Below are 19,209 nucleotides of genomic sequence, written 5' to 3' on the forward strand. Positions count from 1 at the left end.
ATGAATACGAATACCAATACGAATACGAATACGAATACGAATACAAATATAACTAATAGGATAGAATGAATACGAATATGAATAGAATAGATATATGAATACGAATAAAAATACGAATATAACTAATAGGATAGAACGAATACGAATACGAATACAAATACGAATACGAATACGAATACGAATACGAATAGAATAGATATACGAATACGAATAGGTATACGAATAGGAATAGAATAGATATAGGAATACGAATACGAATAGGTATACAAATACGAATAAGAAAGCACGCCTTTGGATGATGCCAAGACTTCGAATATACAACTAATGTACGCCTTGAGTGTCACCAGAGTTTCGAAATTAATTCGAAAGTACGCCTCTGGACATCGACTGAGTTTCAAATACATACGCCTTAGGATGTTGCCAGAGATTCGAAAATACATCTAAGGTACTCTTTTGGAAATCACCACAACATCGAAAATACTGTTAATGTACGTTTCTGATTGAATCCAAATATTCGAAAATACCACTAAGTATAGCAGATTATCAACACTCGAATGTAGGATAACTAAGATATCAGAATACTTAACTAATACTATAAGTATGGTAATTACTAGTACATCGAAATCTAAACTAAAAATTAACTATCGAATGGACAGCTAAACACTTAGGAAAATATGGGATTTTCCTGGAATAACGTAACAACTCGTAAACGAATTAAGCAACGAAAAGATAATTAACTAATAAGAAAATATGGGATTTTCTTGGATAACAACTTTTTCAGAAAACAAAAAGGGAACTCATTCTTTTCAAAACTAAACCGCTTATGAACTCACCAACTTTATGCTGATTTTCAAAATGCTTGTATTCTCAGGGTAGCATTAGATAGGTACACCGCCACCTTTTTGGAGAAGACGGAGTGTTAGAAGACTCGTCTTTGTTTTTGTTCATATGATATATGTATATAACACTTGTATAACTTTTCTTTCAAACAGATGTAAACAATTCTATGTAATGTAATGTTTTGTGTTTACTGTGTTACTATGTACATTGGATTTGATACTCAACGTGGAGTCTGCCCTGGAAATGTTTCCGCCTTCGGTTTTCGGGGTGTGACATCTTGGTTCTCCAAGATTGATCTATGTTCAGGATACCATCAGATGAGGTTCAGAGAGGAGGATGTGCAGAAGACTGTGTTTCGGACGCGCTATGGCCACTACGAGTTTATAGTGATGCCCTTCTGGCTCACCAATGCTCCTGCCACATTCATGGACCTCAAGAACCGTGTGTGTAGACTGATGTTAGACTGGTCTGTGATAGTGTTTATTGATGACATCTTGGTTTACTCCAAGACACAGGAGGAGCACGAGGATCATCTGCGGGAGGTTCTAAAGACTTTAAGGAGGGAAAAATTGTATGCTAAGTTCTCCAAGTGTGAGTTCTGGTTGTGCAAGGTGCAATTCCTTGGGCACCTCGTCAACCAGGATGAGATTTCAGTGGACGAGGACAAAGTGGAGGCCGTGATGAGATGGGAAGTTCCGAAGTCTCCATCTGAGATTCGGAGTTTCCTAGGATTAGCCGGCTACTATCAGAGATTCATCCAAGATTTCTCCAAGATAGTCGTACCCCTAACCAGGCTAACAAGGAAAGTCGTGGTCTTTTGTTGGGGGCCTGAGCAGCATGCCACATTCAAGAATCTGAGACAGAGATTGTGTGAGGAGCCAATCTTAGCCCTACCAGAGGGAATGGAGGATTTTGTTGTATATTGCGATGCGTCCGTCTCAGGTTTGGGCGCAGTTCTGATGCAGAGAGGGCATGTCATCGCCTACGCATTGAGCCAGCTGAAGCATCACGAGACGAATTACCTAACACATGATTTGGAGCTGGGGGTTGTTGTGTTCGCCCTCAAGATTTGGCGCCATTACCTCTATGGGGTTCGCTGTACTATCTTCATGGACCACAAGAGTTTGAGGTACCTTATGGATCAACCAAATCTGAACATGAGGCAGCATCGGTGGATGGACGTGGTAAAGGACTACGATTGCGAGATCCTTTACCACCCGGGGAAGGCCAATGTTAAGATATCTGTGTTCGGCAAGGATTCCTTCACCCACCTACATATCTTCTAGAACATAGACTCACGTCGTGAATATTAAGATATTCACGTCGTGAATTCGCTTTTCCCTGATTTTCTTGTCCTTTAATCTTTTAACTCCCAAAGTTTCTTCCTTTGACGTTTTTAGCCACTTTTCTTCAAAATGTCTTCTTTTTGGCTAAAAATAACATTTAAACTCATAAGTACCATTATTCTAAACAAATTACCATTCTATATATAAAAATATACTTAATTATTGCCTAAAAATAGGTATAAATATGGCAAGATCAGCTGCTTAGAGAAGAAGCAACCGTATGAGGTCTTTGACTGAAATCCTAATTATTCAGCTATATATAAATACCCCTTTGGCATCCCAAAACCAGTTGCGAGTGTCTATCACCTTGGAATTCTTCTTTAATTGCTTGCGAGTGTCTATCAAATCTTGTAGTAATTTTTGATACTCGGGAATTTTGGATTAGGACTCGACAAAGGGAGTATTAATCAGGATACCCTTCACGTGCTTAACAAACTCTATATTCTCTCTTTATAGTGGACTAAGGATAGCCTGGGAAGGAAAAGGAAAGGGCGGCTGATGAACCGAGGAAGCTATAAATTTTTTCTGTTCATGACGGGCCCACGTCGTGAACTTATATGTTTCACGTCGTGAATTCTGAAATTCAGCAGCATCTTGATTTTTGAGCTTGGGCTTCTTCAACTTTGGATCGGGCTACTGTTGTTCATCTTCTAAAGCTTCTAAGAACTTAGAGATGGACTCTTCTTCATTATCTATGGCCATTACATGAGATTGGGCCTTCGTTTCGGGATTTTTCGGGGACAACTTCTCATGAACCAAAGTGACTAGTTGACCAAGTTGTACTTCAAGGTTATTGATGGAGGCTTGCTGATTCTTTATTAAAGTTTGCTATTCATTAATAATAGAATCAGTAGCATCGTGTCTATTTTTCGAGGCTTCCATAAACTTCATCAACATGGTCTCTAGATTGGGTTTCTTCTCGGCTGGTGGCTGCTCCTTTTGATAGAAGCCTCGACCTGTCTTCATATACTTCTCTTCTTTTTGCTTCTTATACTCTTCATATGGAAAAGACTCCTTCATTGGTTTCCTCCAGTCTTCATCAAACTTATCCCCACTCGAGTAGCACACTTGAGCTTTTTTGTTCCCAAACTCATCTAAATTGCAGTCCTTGGTCAAGTGCGGACCACTAAACCTCTCGCAACCCACTCTTATGGCATGAATTGAGTGGTCCATTTGTGTCAACCTCCAGTCCATATTATTTAGCGTAGCCATCATGGCTGCTATTTCTTCAATTTGGGCTCCTCCACCGCCTTTAATTCCATCTTGCTTAGGGTTGTGGTATTCATGAGAGTGCTTCGCAAATTCTTCAATTAATTCTTTGACTTCACCCGGATTTTTCTTTGTAAGTGGTCCTTGAGAATCAAGGAGTTGTCTTGTCATCACATTTACCCCATCATAAAATATTGATACCTCCTGTTGAAATTTAAGGTCATGTTGAGGACAATTTTTTAACAACCCTTTGTAACGGTCCCAAGCTTCGTAAAGTGACTCTCCTGGGTTTTGCTCAAAATTAGCTATTGCCATTTTGAGTTTAGCAATCTTGGATGGTGGACAGTATTGACCTAAAAACTGCTCACGCATTTGAGCCCAAGTAGTTACGGTACCGGGTGAAAGTGCTTTTAACCAATCCTTTGCAGCTCCTTTAAAGGTAACGGGGAGCATCCTTAGCAAAATGGTGTCTTTGTTAATATTTGGGACATTGAAGTAATCAGCAATGTCATTCACTTCATCTAAGTGTTTGAATGCATCCTCGTGATCCTTTCCATAGAATGGGTTATCCTTTAGTGCGGAAAGGATATGTCCCTTTAACTCGAATGTGGTAGTGGTAGGGATTGCAAGTTGTACTAAGCCTGGACCAACATCATCTCGAATCCTCTTTCTGTAAGCTCCTATGGACATTTCCTCAAAATTTGCCATCTCGTGCCTTGGCTCGTTCTCGAGTTTGCTCGTATGTTCTTCAAATTCGGGCTCGATATCGTACTCGGATTCGGTTTGGAAGGGTATTTGATCCAAGTGTTCAAGCTTGCTTTTGTTCTTCGAGGATGAACTTGACTCCCCAATCTTCTTCCCTGATTTCATTGAAAACACTGATTTGAGTTCTTGTAAGGGCGTCTTCTTCTTGTTAATTGCAGACTCGGGATCTTCAGGTGGTGGCACCAAAGGTGTGTTTGAGCCTCTAGTCATGAACTCCTATAGATAATAAATAAAGACAACGTAAAAATGAACAAAAATAGACAAATAAACTAAAAACTAAAGAAAACTAAAATTCACAGTTCTCACGTCGTGAATCTAAAAATTAACGTCGTGAGTTCTGTAAAAAAAATAATAAGCAAATAAACAATTTGGAAAACAGAGAATAAAAACTAAAACTAAAACTTTTGCTGGAAAATTAACTTTTTGCAAGTTTTACCCACAAAAAGGATCGATTAACCTAAAGCAAATAAACTAAGCCGTTCCCCGGAAACGGCGCCAAAAACTTGATGTGCACGAAAGTACCCACTAATTTTAATATTTATAACCTAACAAACTTAATGAACTATGCACTTATAGGTAGTGTACCTAGTCAGATTAAAGTATAGCTTCGGTAAGTCGGGTGTTAATCACAGGGAATGGTGTCACTAATTTACTATTAAATTGATCTAATTATTAACAAGCTAAAAGGGTTTTTATCTAATTTTGCAAGTTTAGATGAACTTAATTCTTTAACGATAACTTAATCAATATATAAAATACTTATATTAGCTCGAATCCACTTTCACTCAATGGTTATACATTGGCTATAACTATTAATGTTAGTGACCAATTAAGATAGTATTGGTAGTTTACTTCTAACTCTACTAATTATTAATCAATTCATGTAATTCTATTTATGTTCATACAATAGTTAACACATAATCAATTATTAAGTAAGATTGGAGCCATGAAAGATTGATTAATCAAAACACAATTATAGTAATAATATAAGTTCTCTAACATAGCTTTATTTAATTATTCAATTACTATTCTAAGATTGGTTTGATCTTAGCTCCAATAACTAGTGTTCACTATACTATTAGGTATTCAAGTTCATGCATCATCGTGTTCACTAACTACACAGAACAAGGATTCAAAGCAATTAAATAACTAATTCAAGCATGCTAGGTAAAATCAATCAACACAAGCATATCACCAACAATTAAAGTCAAATCTAATGCATTAAAACCATGAGTTCCAGCTTAATCTAGCTAATAGAAGCTGCTAGATTTAGCTGGACATATTAACAGTTAAACAAACGAATGTTATAATCCAAAACATATTAAAGTGTACCAAACTATGAATCAATTTATGTACTTCTACTTCCTTGGTGTTGAAACCAGCTTCCAGGTATTTTTCTCCTCTGATTTTTCATCTTTAGGAACCCCTCTCAGCCACCAAAAGTTCCTCAAGTCGTAATGATCAAGAATATATATATATAGTTTGCCGATTTTCATCATTCACGTCGTGAATAATAAGATATTCACGTCGTGAATTCAAGATATCCGTGTTCGGCAAGGATTCCTTCACCCACGCACATATCTTCTAGAACATAGACTCACGTCCTGAATATTAAGATATTCACGTCGTGAATTCGCTTTTCCCTGATTTTCTTTTCCTTTAATCTTTTAACTCCCAAAGTTTCTTCCTTTGACGTTTTTAGCCCCTTTTCTTCAAAATGTCTTCTTTTTGGCTGCAAATAACATTAAAACTCATAAGTGCCATTATTCTTAACAAATTACCAGTTTATATATAAAAAGTACTTAAATATTGCCTAAAAATAGGTATAAATATGGCAATATCAGCTGCTTAGAGCCGAACCAACCGAATGAGGTCTTTGACTGAAATCCTAATTATTCAGCTATATATAAATACCCCTTTGGCATCCCAAAACCGACCACTTGAACCGTAAGGATCATAGAGCCGTTTTTGAGCCTCCTCCCCCTCTTTCCAAGATTCTCCAATTGCTTTGGTGTTTATGATTCATTAGAGGCATCACATCTGAGGTGCTAGATTCTGAAAAGATCAAGACGAATAAGCAATAATTAAATGTAAATTTCTAACTTGTTTATTAGATGTTAATTTCGTTTTTGTATGATGCTAGATTAGAGTTTATGAGCTCTGGATGATTATTGCATGTACAAATAGAAAAACCTAGATCCAAAGCTTTAGGGTTTGCATGTGCACCATAGGATTGATGTTTTGCTGATAACGCAACAGTGGTATCAGAGACTAGTTCGTTTTTCTTTTGTATTTGATGCATTGTTGAATTTTTCAAACCTTAAAAGTCAAAAAATCTAGCCTCCGCCTGATGAACTTGTCGAGTCACCTGATGAACTCGACGAGTGAGGGCTACCGGATTTTGTCAAAGGGCCAAGGTTCTGGAAAATTCTTGTGGGCTGCTTAGAGCCTAAGCAACCGGATGATGTCTTTGACTGAAATCCTAATTCGTCAACTATATATAAAGACCCCTTTAGCATCCCAAAACCGGCCACTTGAACCCTAAGGATTATAGAGACCTTTTTGAGCCTCCTCCCCCTCTTTCCAAGATTTTCCAATTGCTTTGGTGTTTATGATTGATTAAAGGCATCACATTTGAGGTGCTAGATTCTCAAAAGCTCAAGATCAACAAGCAATAGTGAAAGGTAACTTTCTAACTTGTTTATTAGATGTTAATTTCGTTTTTGTTGTATGCTACATTAGGCTTTATGAGATTTGGATGATTATAACATGTTCAACTAAAAAAAAACCTAGATCCAAAGCTTTTAGGTTTGAATGTGCACCATAGGATTGATGTTTTGCGCATAACCGAACAGTGGTATCAGAGACTAGGTCGTTTTTCTTTTGTATTTGATGCATTGTTGATTTTTTCAAACCTCAAAAGTAAAAAAAAAAAAAAAATCTAGCCTCTTCCTGATGAACTCGTAGAGTCACCTGATGAACTCGACGAGTCAGGGAAACCGGATTTCATCCAAAGGCTAAGGTTCTGGAAAATTCTTGTGGGTTGGTTAGAGCCTAAACAACTTGATGAGGTCTTTGACTGAAATCCTAATTCTTCATCTATATATAAAACCCCTTTGGCATCCCAAAACCGGCCACTTGAACCCTAAGGATTATAGAGGCCTTTTGAGCCTCCTCCCCCTCTTTCGAAGATTCTCCAATTGCTTTGGTGTTTATGATTCATTAGAGGCATCACATTTGAGGTGCTAGATTCTCAAAGCTACTGATCAACAAGCAATAGTGAAAGGTAAGTTTCTAACTTGTTTATTAGATGTTAATTTCGTTTTTGTTGTATGCTACATTAGGCTTTATGAGCTTTGGATGATTATAACATGTTCAACTAAAAAAAACCTAGATCCAAAGCTTCTAGGTTTGAATGTGCACCATAAGATTGATGTTTTGCTCATAACCGAACAGTGGTATCAGAGACTAGGTCATTTTTCTTTTGTATTTGATGCATTGTTGATTTTTTCAAACCTCAAAAGTAAAAAAAAAAATCTACCCTCTTCCTAATGAACTCGTAGAGTCACCTGATGAACTCGACGAGTCAGGGCAACCGGATTTCGTCCAAAGGCTAAGGTTCTGGAAAATTCTTGTGGATTGGTTAGAGCCTAAACAACTTGATGAGGTCTTTGACTGAAATCCTAATTCTTCAGCTATATATAAAACCCCTTTGGCATCCCAAAACCGGCCACTTGAACCCTAAGGATCATAGAGCCGTTTTTGAGCCTCCTCCTCCTATTTCCAAGATTCTCCAATTGCTTTGTTGTTTATGAATCATTAGAGGCATCACATTTGAGGTGCTAGGTTCTCAAAAGCTCAAGATCAACAAGCAATAATCAAAGTTAACATTCTAACTTGTTTATTAGATGTTAATTTCTATTTTGTTGTATGCTAGATTTGGGTTTATGAATTTTGGATGATTATTGCATGTACAAATAGAAAAACCTAGATCCAAAGCTTTAGGGTTTGCATGTGAACCATAGGATTGATGTATTGCTCACAACCCAATAATTGTATCAGAGACTAGGTCGTTTTTCTTTTGTATTTGATGCATTGTTGAATTTTTTAAACCTCAAAAGTCAAAAAATTTTGCTTCCGTATGATGAACTCGTCGACTCACCTGATGAACTCGACGAGTTAGGGCAACCGAATTTTGTCCAAGGGCTAAGGTTCTGGAAAATTCTTGTGGGCTTCTTAGAGCCTATGTAACCGGATGAAGTCTTTGACTGAAATTCTAATTCTTCAGCTATATATAAATACCCCTTTGGCAACAAAAACCCGGACACTTGAACCCTAAGGATCATAGAGAAGTTTTTGAGCCTCCTCCCCCTCTTTCCAAGACTCTCCAATTGCTTTCGTGTTTATGATTCATTAAAGGCATCACATTTGAGGTGCTAGGTTCTCAAAAGCTCAAGATCAACAAGCAATAATCAAACTTAACTTTCTAACTTGTTTATTAGATATTAATTTCGTTTTTGTTGTATGCTAGATTAGGGTTTATGAGCTTTGGATGATTATTGCATGTACAAATAGAAAAACCTAGATCCAAAGCTTTAGGGTTTGCATGTGCACCATAGGATTGATGTTTTGTTCATAACCCAACAGTGGTATCAGAGACTAGGTCGTTTTTCTTTTGTATTTGATACATTGTTGAATTTTTGAAACCTCAAAAGTCAAAAAATCTAGCCTCTATCTGATGAACTCGTCGAGTCACCTGATGAATTCGACGAGTCAGAGCAACTGGATTTTGTCCAAGGGCTAAGGTTCTGGTAAATTCTTTTGGGTTGCTTAGAGGCTAAGCAGCCGGATGAGGTCTTTGACTGAAATCCTAATTCTTCAGCTATATATAAAGACCCCTTTGGCATCCCAAAAAAGGCCACTTGACAATTAAGGATCAAAGATCCGTTTTTGAGCCTCCTCATCCTCTTTCCAAGATACTCCAATTGCTTTGGTGTCTATGATTTATTAGAGGCATCACATTTGAGGTGCTAGATTCTCAAAAGCTTAAGATCAACAAGCAATAGTGAAAGGTAACTTTCTAACTTGTTTATTATATGTTAGTTTCATTTTTGTTGTATGCTAGATTAGGGTTTATGAGCTTTGGATGATTATTGCATGTACAACTAAAAAAAACCTAGATCCAAGGCTTTAGGGTTTGCATGTGCACCATAGGATTCATGTTTTGCTCATAACCCAATAGTGGTATCAGAGACTAGTTCGTTTTTCTTTTGTATTTGATGCATTGTTGAATTTTTCAAACCTTAAAAGTCAAAAAATCTAGCCTTCGCCTGATGAACTTGTCGAGTCACCTGATGAACTCGACGAGTGAGGGCTACCAGATTTCGTCAAAGGGCCAAGGTTCTGGAAAATTCTTGTGGGCTGCTTAGAGCCTAAGCAACTGGATGAGGTCTTTGACTGAAATCCTAATTCTTCAGCTATGTATAAAGACCCCTTTGGCATCCCAAAACTGGCCACTTGAACCCTAAGGATCATAGAGACCTTTTTGAGCCTCCTCCCCCTCTTTCCAAGATTCTCCAATAGCTTTGGTGTTTATGAGTCATTAGAAGCATCACATTTGAGGTGCTAGATTCTCAAAAGATCAAGATCAACAAGCAATAGTCAAAGGTAAGTTTCTAACTTGTTTATTAGATGTTAATTTCGTTTTTCTTTTATGCTACATTAGGGTTTAAGAGCTTTAGATGATTATAACACGTTCAACTAAAAAAAACCTAGATCCAATGCTTTAGGGTTTGCATGTGCACCATAGGAATGATGTTTTGTTCATAACCCAACATTGGTATCAGAAAGTATATCATTTTTCTATTGTATTTGATACATTGTTGAATTTTTGAAACCTCAAAAGTGAAAAAATCTAGCCTCTATCGGATCAACTCCTAGAGTCACCTGATGAACTCGATGAGTCAAGGCAACCGAATTTCATCCAAGGGTTAAGGTTCTGGTAAATTCTTTTAGGCTGCTTAGAGCCTAAGCAACCAAATGAGGTCTTTGACTGAAATCCTGATTCTTCAGCTATATATATAGACCCCTTTGGCATCCCAAAACTGGCCACTTGAACATTAAGGATCATACATCCGTTTTTTGAGCCTCCTCCTCCTCTTTCCAAGATACTCCAATTGCTTTGGTGTCTATGATTCATTAGAGGCATCACATTTGAGGTGTTATATTCTCAATAGCTCAAGATCAACCAACAATAATGAAAGGTAACTTTCTAACTTGTTTATTAGATGCTAATTTCGTTTTTGTTGTATGCTAGATTAGGGTTTATGAGCTTTGGATGATTATTGCATGTAGAACTAAAAAAACCTAGATCCAAAGCTTTAGGGTTTGCATGTGCACCATAGGATTGATGTTTTGCTCATAACCCAATAGTGTATCAGAGACTAGTTCGTTTTTCTTTTGTATTTGATGCATTGATGAATTTTTCAAACCTCAAAAGTCAAAAAATCTAGCCTGATGAACTCGTCGAGTCACCTGATGAACTCGATGAGTCAGGGACATGGGATTTCGTCAAAGGGCTAAGGTTCTTGAAAATTCTTGTGGGCTGCTTAGAGCCTAAGCAACTGGATGAGGTCTTTGACTGAAATGCTAATTCTTCAGCTATATATAAAGACCCATTTGGCATAAAAAACCGGCCACTTGAACCCTAAGGATCATACAGACCTTTTTGTGCCTCCTCCCCCTCTTTCCAAGATTTTCCAATTGCTTTGGTCTTTATGATTCATTAGAGGTATCACATTTGAGGTGCTAGATTCTCAAAAGCTCAAGATCAACATGCAATAATGAAAGGTAACTTTCAAACTTGTTTATTAGATGTTAATTTTGTTTTTGTTGTATGCTAGATTAGGGTTTATGAGCTTTAGATGATTAGTGCATATACAACTAAAAAAACCTAGATCCAAAGCTTTAGGGTTTGCATGTGCACCATAGGATTGATGTTTTGCTCATAACCGAACAGTGGTATCAGAGACTATGTCATTTTTCTTTCGTATTTGATGCATTGTTGAATTTTTCGAACCTCAAAAGTCAAAAAATCTAGCCTCAGCTTGATGAACTCGTCGAGTCACTTGATGAACTCGACGAGTCAGGGCAACCGAATTTCATCAAAGGGCTAAGGTTATTGAAAATTTTTGTGGGGTTCGTAGAGCCTAAGCAACCAAATGAGGCCTTTGACTGAAAGCCTAATTCTTCAGTTATATATAAAGACCCCTTTGGCATCCGAAAACCGGCCACTTGAACCCTAAGGATCATAGATCCGTTTTTGAGCCTCCCCCCTCTTTCCAAGATTCCCCAATTGCTTTGGTGTTTATGATTCATTAGAGGCATCACATTTGAGGTGCTAGATTCTCAAAAGCTCAAGATCAACAAGCAATAATCAAACATAACTTTCTATCTTGTTTATTAGATGTTAATTTCATTTTTGTTGTATGCTAGATTAGGGTTAATGAGCTTTTCATGATTATTGCATGTACAAATAGAAAAACCTAGATCCAATGCTTTAGGGTTTGCATGTGCACCATAGGATTGATGTTTTGTTCATAACCCAACAGTGCTATCAGAGACTAGGTTGTTTTTCCTTTGTATTTGATACATTGTTGAATTTTTGAAACCTCAAAACTCAAAAAATCTATCTTCTTCCGGATGAACTCGTCGAATCACCTGATGAACTCGACGAGTCAGGGCAACCGAATTTCATCCAAGGGCTTCGGTTCTGGAAAATTCTTGTGGGCTGCTTAGAGCCTAAGCAACCGGATGAGGTCTTTGACTCAAATCTTAATTCTTCATCTATATATAAAGAACCCTTTGGCATCCCAAAACCGGCCACCTGAACCCTAAGGATCATAGAGCCCTTTTTGAGCCTCCTCCCCCTCTTTCCAAGATTCTCCAATTGCTTTGGTGTTTATGATTCTTTAGAGGCATCTCATTTAAGGTGCTAGATTCTCAAAAGCTCAAGATCAACAAGCAATAATCAAACATAACTTTTTAACTTGTTTATTAGATGTTAATTTCGTTTCTGTTGTATGCTAGATTAGGTTTTATGAGCTTTTGATGATTATTGCATGTACAAATAGAAAAACCAACATCCAAAGCTTTACTGTTTGCATGTGCACCATAGGATTGATATTTTGCTCATAACCCAACAGTGGTATAAGAGACTAGGTCGTTTTTCTTTTGTATTTGATGCATTGTTTAGTTTTTCAAACCTCAAAAGTCAAAAAATCTAGCCTCTGCCTGATGAACACGTCGAGTCACCTGATGAACTTGACGAGTCAAGGCAACCGGATTTCATCAAAGGGCTAAGGTTCTGGAAAATTCTCGTGGGCTTCTTAGAGCCTAAGCAATCGGATGAGGTCTTTGACTGAAATCCTCATTCTTCATCTATATATAAAGACCCCTTTGGCATCCCAAAACCAGCAACTTGAACCCTAAGGATCATAGATCCTTTTTTGAGCCTACTCCTCCTCTTTCCAAGATACTCCAATTGCTTTGGTGTCTATGATTCATTAGAGGCATCACATTTGAGGTGCTAAATTCTCAAATCCTCCAGATCAACAAGCAATAATCAAAGGTAACTTTCTAACTTGTTTATTAGATGTTAATTTCGTTTTTGTTGTATGCTAGATTAGGGTTTATGAGCTTTTCTTAATTATTGCATGTCCAAATAAAAAAACCTAGATCCAAAGCATTAGAGTTTGCATGTGCACCAAAGGATTGAACTCGTCGAGCCACCTAATGAACTCGATGAGTCAGGGCAACCGGATTTCGTCCAAGCGCTAAGGTTCTGGAAAATTCTTGTGGGCTGCTTAGAGCCTAAGCAACCAGATGAGGTCTTTAACTGAAATCCTAATTCTTCAGCTATATATATAGACCCCTTTGGCATCCGAAAACCAGCCACTTGAACCCTAAGGACCATAGATCCGGTTTTGAGCCTCCTCTTCCTCTTTCCAAGATACTTCAATTGCTTTGGTGTCTATGATTCATTAGAGGCATCACATTTGAGTTGCTATATTCTGAAAAGATCAAGACTAACAAGAAATAATCAGAGGTAACTTTCTAACATGTTTATTCGATGTTAATTTCGTTTTTGTTGTATGCAATATTAGGGTTTATGAGCTTTGGAAGATTATTACATGTACAAATACAAAAACCTAGATCCAAAGCTTTAGGGTTTGCATGAGCACTATAGGATTGATGTTTTACTCATAACCCAACAGTGGTATCAGAGACTAGTGCGTTTTTCTTTTGTATTTGATGCATTGTTGAATTTTTCAAACCTCAAAAGTCAAAAAATCTAGCATCGGCCTGGTGAACTCGTTGAGTCACCTGATGAACTCGACGAGCAGGGTAACCGGATTTCGTCAAAGGTCTAAGGTTCTGGAAAATTCTTGTGGGCTGCTTAGAGCCTAAGCAACCGGATGAGGTATTTGACTGAAATCCTAATTCTTCAGCTATATATAAAGACCCCTTTGGCATCCCAAAACTGGCCACTTGAACCATAAGGATCATAGATCCATTTTTGAGCCTCCTCGCCCTCTTTCCAAGATTCTCCAATTGCTTTGGTGTTTATGATTCATTAGAGGCATCACATTTGAGGTGCTAGATTCTCAAAATCTCAAGATCAACAAGCAATAATCAAACTTAACTTTCTAACTTGTTTATGAGATGTTAATTTCATTTTTGTTGTATGCAAGATTAGGTTTTTTGAGCTTTGGATGATTATTGCATGTACAAATAGAAAAACCAAGATCCAAAGCTTTAGTGTTTGCAAGTGCACCATAGGATTGATGTTTTGCTCATAACCCAACAGTGGTATCAAAGACTAGGTCGTTTTTCTTTTACATTTGATAGGTTGTTCAATTTTTCAAACTTCAAAAGTCAAAAAATCTTGCCTCTATCGGATGAACTCGTAGAGTCACTTGATGAACTTGTTGAGTCACCTGATGAACTCGACAAGTCAAGGCAACCGGATTTCGTCCAAGGGCTAAAGTTCTGGAAAATTCGTGTGGGCTGCCCAGAGCCTAAGCAACCGGATGAGGTCTTTTTCTGAAATCCTAATTCTTAAGCTATATATAAAGACCCCTTTGGCATCCAAAACCCGGCCATTTGAACCCTAAGGATCATAGTGCCGTTTTTGAGCCTCCCCCCCTCCTTCCAAGATTCTCGAATTGCTTTGGTGTTTATGATTCATTAGAGGTATCACATTTGAGGTGCTAGATTCTCAAAAGATCAAGACCAACAAGCAATAATCAAATGTAGATTTCGAACTTGTTTATTACATGTTAATTTCGTTTGTGTTGGATGCTAGATTAGGGTTTATGAGCTTTGGATGATTATTGCATGTACAAATAGAAAAACCTAGATCCAAAGCTTTAGGGTTTGCATATGCACCATAGGATTGATGTTTTACTCATAACGCAACAGTGGTATCAGAGACTAGTTCGCGTCATCTAATGAACTCGACGGGTCAGGGCAAACGGATTTCATCAAAGGGCTAAGGTTCTAGAAGAATTTTGTGGGCTGCTTAGAGCCTAAGCAACCTGATGAGGTCTTTGACTGAAATCCTAATTTTTCAGCTATATATAAAGACCCCTTTAGCATCCCAAAACTGGTCACTTGAACTCTAAGGATCATATATCCATTTTTGAAACTCCTCCTCTTCTTTCGAAGATTCTCCAATTTCTTTAGTGTCTATGATTCATTAGAGGCATCACCTTTGAGGTGCTAGATTCTCATAAACTCAAGATCAACAAGCAATAATCAAACTTGACTTTCAAACTTGTTTATTAGATGTTAATTTCGTTTTTGTTGTATGCTAGATTAGGTTTTATGAGCTTTGGATGAGTATTGCACGTACAAATAGAAAGACCAAGATCCAAACCTTTAGTGTTTGCATGTGCACCATAGGATTGATGTTTTGCTCATAACCCAACAGTGGTATCAAATACTATGTCGTTTTTCTTTTGTATATGATACTTTGTTGAATTTTTCAAACCTCAAAAGTCAAAAAATCTTGCCTCTATCGGATAAACTCGTAGAGTCACCTGATGAACTCGACGAGTCAAGGAAACCGGATTTCGTCCAAGGGCTAAGGTTCTGGAAAATTCTTGTGGGCTGCTTAGAGCCTAAGCAACCGGATGAGGTCTTTGACTGAAATGCTAATTCTTTATCTATATATAAAGACCCCTTTGGCATCCAAAAACTAGCCATTTGAACCCTAACGATCATAGAGTTGTTTTTGAGCCTCCTCCCCCTCTTTCCAAGATTCTCCAATTACTATGGTGTTTATGATTCATTAAAGGCATCACATTTGAGGTGCTAGATTCTCAAAAGCTCAGATCAACAAGTAGTAACCAAAATTAACTTTCTAACATGTTTATTAATTGTTATTTTTTTTTGTTGTATGCTAGATTAGGGATTATGAGCTTTTGATGATTATTGCATGTACAAATAGAGAAACCTAGATCCAAAGCTTTAGGGTTTGCATGTGCACCATAGGATTGATGTTTTGCTCAAAACCCAACAGTGTTATCGGAGACTTGGTCGTTTTTATTTTGTATTTGATACATTGTTGAATTTTTCAAACCTCAAAAGTCAAAAAATCAAGCCTCTACCGGATGAACTCGTCGAGTCACATGATGAATTCGACGAGTCAGGGCAACTGGATTTTGTCCAAGGGCTAAGGTTCTGGAAAATTCTTGTGGGCTGCTTAGATCCTAAGCAACCGTATGAGGTGTTTGACTGAAATCCTAATTCTTCAGCTATATATAAAGACCCCTTTGGCATCCCAAAACGGGCCACATGAACCCTAAGGATCATAGAGCCCTTTTTGAGCCTCCTCCCCCTTTATCCAAGATTCTACAATTGCTTTGTTGTTTATGATTCATTAGAGGCATCACATTTGAGGTGCTAGATTCTCAAAAGATCAAGACCAACAAGCAATAATCAAATGTAACTATCTAACTTCTTTATTAGATGTTAATTTCGTTTTTTTGGATGCTAGATAAGGGTTTATGAGCTTTGCATGATTCTTGCATGTACAAATAGAAAAACCTAGATCCAAAGCTTTAGGGTTTGCATCTGCACCATAGGATTGATGTTTTGCTCATAACCCAACAGTGTTATCGGAGACTACATCGTTTTTCTTTTGTATTTGATACATTGTTGAATTTTTCAAACCTCAAAAGTCAAAAAATCAAGCCTCTGCTGGATGAACTCGTCGAGTCACATGATGAATTCGACCAGTCAGGGCACCTAGATTTCGTCCAAGGGCTAAGGTTCTTGACAATTCTTGTGGGCTGCTTAGATCCTAAGCAACCGGATGAGGTCTTTGACTGAAATCCTAATTCTTCAGCTATATATAATGACCCCTTTAGCATTCCAAAACCGGCCACATGAACCCAAAGGGTCATAGAGCCCTTTTTGAGCCTCCTCCCCCTTTATCCAAGATTCTCCAACTTCTTTAGTGTTTATGATTCATTAGAGGCATCACATTTGAGGTGCCAGTGTCTTAAAAGCTCGAGATCAACAAGCAATAATCAAAGGTAACTTTCTAACCTGTTTATTAGATGTTAATTTCGTTTTTGTTGTATGCTAGATTAGGGTTTATAAGCTTTGGATGATTATTGCATGTACAAGTAAAGAAAACCAAGATCCAAAGCTTTAGAATTTTCATGTGCACCATAGGATAGATGTTTTGCTCATAATCCAACAGTGGTATCAGAGACTAGCTCGTTTTTCTTTTGAATTTGATGCATTGTTGAATTTTTCAAACCTCAAAAGTCAAAAAATCTAGCCTCTGCCGGATGAACTCGTCGAGTCACGTGATCAACTCGATGAGTCAGGGCAACCGGATTTCATCCAAGGGCTAAAGTTCTGGAAAATTCTTGTGGGTTGCTTAGAGCCTAAGCAACCGGATAAGGTCTTTGACTGAAATCCTAATTCTTCAGCCATATATAAATACCCCTTTGGCATCCCAAAAATGGCCACTTGAACCCTAAGGATCATAACATCGTTTTTGAGCCTCCTCCCCCTCTTTACAAGATTCTCCAATTGCTTTGGTGTTTATGATTCGTTAGATGCATCACATTTGAGGTGCTAGATTCGCAAAAGCTCAAGATAAACAAGCAATAATCAAAGGTAACTGTTTAACTTGTTTATTAGATGTTAATTTCATTTTTGTTGTATGCTAGATTAGGGTCTATGAGCTTTGGATGATTATTGCATGTAAAAATAGAAAAAACCTAGATCCAAAGCTTTAGGGTTTGCATGTGTACCATAGGATTGATGTTTTGCTCATAACCCAACAGTGGTATAATATACTAGTTCGTTTTTCTTTTGTATTTAATACATTGTTGAATTTGTCAAACCTCAAAAGTCAAAAAATCTAGCTTCTTCCTGATGAACTCGTCTAGTCACCTGATGAACTCGACGAGTCAGGGTAACCGGATTATGTCCAAGGGCTAAGGTTCTAGAAAATTCTTGTGGGCTGCTTACAGCCTAAGCAACCGGATGAGTTCTTTGACTGAAATCCTAATTCTTCAACTATATATAAAGACCCCTTTGGTATCCTAAAACCGGCCACTTGAACCTTAAGGAGCATAGAGTCGTTTTTTAGCCTCCTCCCCCTCTTTCCAAGATTCTCTAATTGCTTTGGTGTTTATGATTCATTAGAAGCATCACATTTGAGGTGCTAGATTATCAAAAGATCAAGACCAACAAGAAATAATCAAAGGTAACTTTCTAACTTGTTTATTAGATGTTAATTTCGTTTTTGTGTTATGCTAGACTAGGGTTTATGAGCTATGGATGATTATTACATGTACAGATAGAAAAACCTAGATCTAAAGCTTTAGGGTTTGCATGTGCACCATAGGATTGATGTTTTGCTCATAACCGAATAGTGGTATCAGAGACTAGGTTGTTTATCTTTTGTATTTGATGCATTGTTGAATTTTTCAAACCTTAAAAGTCAAAAAATCTAGCCTCGGCCTGATGAACTCGTCGAGTCACCTGATGAACTCAACGAGTTAGGGCAACCATATTTTGCCAAAGGGCTAAGGTTCTGGAAAATTCTTGTGGGCTGCTTAGAGCCTAAGCAACCGGATGAGGTCTTTGACTGAAATCCAATTACTTCAACTATATATAAAGACCCCTCTAGCATCCCAAAACCGGCCACTTGAACCCTAAGGAGCATAGAGCCGTTTTTGAGCCTCCTCCCCCTCTTTCCAAGATTCTCCAATTGCTTTGGTGTTTATGATTCATTAGGGGCATGAAATTTGAGGTGCTAGATTCTCAAAAGATCAAGAGCAACAATCAATAATCAAAGGTAACTTTCTAACTTGTTTTTTAGATGTTAATTTTGTTTTTGTTGGATGCTATATTAGGGTTTATGAGCTATGGATGATTATTGCATGTACAAATAGAAAAACCTAGATCCAAAGCTTTAGGGTTTGCATATGCACCATAGGATTGATGTTTTGCTCATAACCCAACAGTGGTATGAGAGACAAGTTCGTTTTTCTTTTGTATTTGATGCATTGTTGAATTTCTCTAACCTCAAAAGTCAAAAAATCTAGCCTCCGCCTGATGAACTCGTCGAGTCACCTGATAAGCTCGACGAGTTAGGGCAACCAGATTTCATCAAAGGGCTTAGGTTCTAGAAAATTCTTGTGGGTGGCTTAGAGCCTAAACAACTGGATGAGGTCTTTGACTGAAATCCTAATTCTTCACCTATATATAAAGACCCCTTTGGCATCCCAAAACTGGCTACTTGAACCCTATGGATCATAGCATCGTTTTTGAGCCTCCAATTGCTTTGGTGTTTATGATTCGTTAGAGGCATCACATTTGAGGTGCTAGATTCTCAAAAGCTCAAGATCAACAAGCAATAATCAAAGGTGACTTTCTAACTTGTTTATTAGATGTTAATTTCATTTTTCTTGTATGCTAGATTAGGGTCTATGAGATTTGGATGATTATTGCATGTAAA

General features: G+C 37.7%; 1 non-coding gene across 1 annotated transcript; it reads left to right on the forward strand.

Moving 5' to 3' along the window:
- The first annotated feature begins 3,612 nt into the window (after positions 1–3,612).
- Positions 3,613–3,719, forward strand: LOC145038114 (small nucleolar RNA R71). Its single transcript, XR_013679181.1, has one exon. It is a non-coding gene; the product is annotated as a small nucleolar RNA R71 (small nucleolar RNA).
- Positions 3,720–19,209: the final 15,490 nt, after the last annotated feature.

This window comes from Lactuca saligna, chromosome 3 (assembly GCF_052625555.1).
Source record: "Lactuca saligna cultivar CGN05327 chromosome 3, ASM5262555v1, whole genome shotgun sequence".
Lineage (NCBI taxonomy): Eukaryota > Viridiplantae > Streptophyta > Magnoliopsida > Asterales > Asteraceae > Lactuca > Lactuca saligna.